The sequence below is a fragment of the Oncorhynchus tshawytscha genome, unplaced genomic scaffold (assembly GCF_018296145.1).
Source record: "Oncorhynchus tshawytscha isolate Ot180627B unplaced genomic scaffold, Otsh_v2.0 Un_contig_2083_pilon_pilon, whole genome shotgun sequence".
In the NCBI taxonomy this organism is placed as follows: Eukaryota; Metazoa; Chordata; class Actinopteri; order Salmoniformes; family Salmonidae; genus Oncorhynchus; species Oncorhynchus tshawytscha.
Genome location: NW_024607309.1, coordinates 5,001 through 7,500, shown reverse-complemented (window position 1 = coordinate 7,500; position 2,500 = coordinate 5,001). Strand labels below are relative to the sequence as shown.

Genomic DNA, 2,500 nt, shown 5'->3' with positions numbered 1-2,500 from the left:
CAGGACCACTCTTTTATATAATGTAGCACCTCACAGCTGTTAGTACCCTGCTCTACCAACAGCTGTTAGTACCAGGCTCTACCAACAGCTGTTAGTACCATTTGTTAGTACCAGGCTCTATGCTACCCACAGCTGTTAGTAATCTACCACAGCTGTTAACCCACCAATTAGTACCTCTAGCTGTTAGTACCAGGCTCTACCAACCAACAGCTGTTAGTACCAGGCTCTACCAACAGCTGTTAGTACCAGCACCAACAGCTGTTCAGTACCCTGCACCAACAGCTGTTAGTACCCTGCTCTACCAACAGCTGTTAGTACCCTGCTCTACCAACAGCTGTTAGTACCCTGCTCTACCAACAGCTGTTAGTACCTAAGCTCTACCAACAGCTGTTAGTACCAGGCTCTACCAACAGCTGTTAGTACCCCAACTGTTAGTACCCTGCTCTACCAACAGCTGCTCTACCAACAGCTGTTAGTACCCTGCTCTACTACCAACAGCTGTTAGTACCCTGCTCTACCAACAGCTGTTAGTACCCTGCTCTACCAACAGCTGTTAGTACCCTGCTCTACCAACAGCTGTTAGTACCAGGCTCTACCAACAGCTGTTAGTACCAGGCTCTACCAACAGCTGTTAGTACCCTGTTAGTACTCTACCAACAGCTGTTAGTACCCTGCTGTTAGTCTACCAACAGCTGTTAGTACCAACAGCTGTTAGTACCTGCTCTACCAACAGCTGTTAGTACCCTGCTCTACCAACAGCTGTTAGTACCCTGCCAACAGCTGTTAGTACCAGGCTCTACCAACAGCTGTTAGTACCAGGCTCTACCAACAGCTGTTAGTACCCTGCTCTACCAACAGCTGTTAGTACCCTGCTCTACCAACAGCTGTTAGTACCCTGCTCTACCAACAGCTGTTAGTACCCTGCTCTACCAACAGCTGTTAGTACCCTCTACCAACAGCTGTTAGTACTACCAACAGCTGTTAGTACCAGGCTCTACCAACAGCTGTTAGTACCCTGCTCTACCAACAGCTGTTAGTACCTCTACCAACAGCTCTACCAACAGCTGTTAGTACCCTGCTCTACCAACAGCTGTTAGTACCAGGCTCTACCAACAGCTGTTAGTACCCTGCTCTACCAACAGCTGTTAGTACCCTGCTCTACCAACAGCTGTTAGTACCCTGCTCTACCAACAGCTGTTAGTACCCTAGGCTCTACCAACAGCTGTTAGTACCCTGCTCTACCAACAGCTGTTAGTACCAGGCTCTACCAACAGCTGTTAGTACCCTGCTCTACCAACAGCTGTTAGTACTCTACCAACAGCTGTTAGTACCCTGCTGTTAGTACCAAACAGCTGTTAGTACCCTGCTCTACCAACAGCTGTTAGTACCCCCTGCTCTACCAACAGCTGTTAGTACCCTGCTCTACCAACAGCTGTTAGTACCCTGCTCTACCAACAGCTGTTAGTACCCTGCTCTACCAACAGCTGTTAGTACCCTGCTCTACCAACAGCTGTTAGTACCTACCAACAGCTGTTAGTACTCTACCAACAGCTGTTAGTACCCTGCTCTACCAACAGCTGTTAGTACCAGGCTCTACCAACAGCTGTTAGTACTACCAACAGCTGTTAGTACCCTGCTCTACCAACAGCTGTTAGTACCCTGCTCTACCAACAGCTGTTAGTACCAGGCTCTACCAACAGCTGTTAGTACCAGGCTCTACCCACAGCTGTTAGTACCCTACCAACAGCTGTTAGTACCAGGCTCTACCAACAGCTGTTAGTACCCTGCTCTACCAACAGCTGTTAGTACCAGGCTCTACCAACAGCTGTTAGTACCCTGCTCTACCAACAGCTGTTAGTACCCTGCTCTACCAACAGCTGTTAGTACTACCAACAGCTGTTAGTACCAGGCTCTACCAACAGCTGTTAGTACCAGGCTCTACCAACAGCTGTTAGTGTTAGTACCCTGCTCTACCAACAGCTGTTAGTAGTACCCTCTCTACCAACAGCTGTTAGTACCAGGCTCTACCAACAGCTGTTAGTACCAGGCTCTACCAACAGCTGTTAGTACCAGGCTCTCTACCAACAGCTGTTAGTACCAGCTGTTAGGCTCTACCAACAGCTGTTAGTACTCTCTACCAACAGCTGTTAGTACCAGGCTACCCAACAGCTGTTAGTACTCTACCAACAGCTGTTAGTACCAGGCTACCAACAGCTGTTAGTAGTACCTGCTCTACCAACAGCTGTTAGTAGTACCCTGCTCTACCAACAGCTGTTAGTACCCTGCTCTACCAACAGCTGTTAGTACCAGGCTCTACCAACAGCTGTTAGTACCCCTGCTCTACCAACAGCTGTTAGTACCAGGCTCTACCAACAGCTGTTCGTATAGCTGAGAAAAGACTAGAACTTCAAACATTGTGGTCTTCTGATATGTGCAGTGTGACTGCTTCCTGGTAGGGTTTTCATATCAATGTGGATCTTGAGATCTGATCAGCAGTGCA

General features: G+C 48.4%; 1 protein-coding gene across 2 annotated transcripts in view; it reads left to right on the top strand.

Annotated features, from left to right (window-relative positions):
• LOC121842435 (exportin-1-like) overlaps positions 1-2,500 on the top strand; it is a 14,386-nt gene that overhangs the window by 7,852 nt on the left and 4,034 nt on the right. The gene's annotated exons all lie outside the window — the stretch shown is intronic.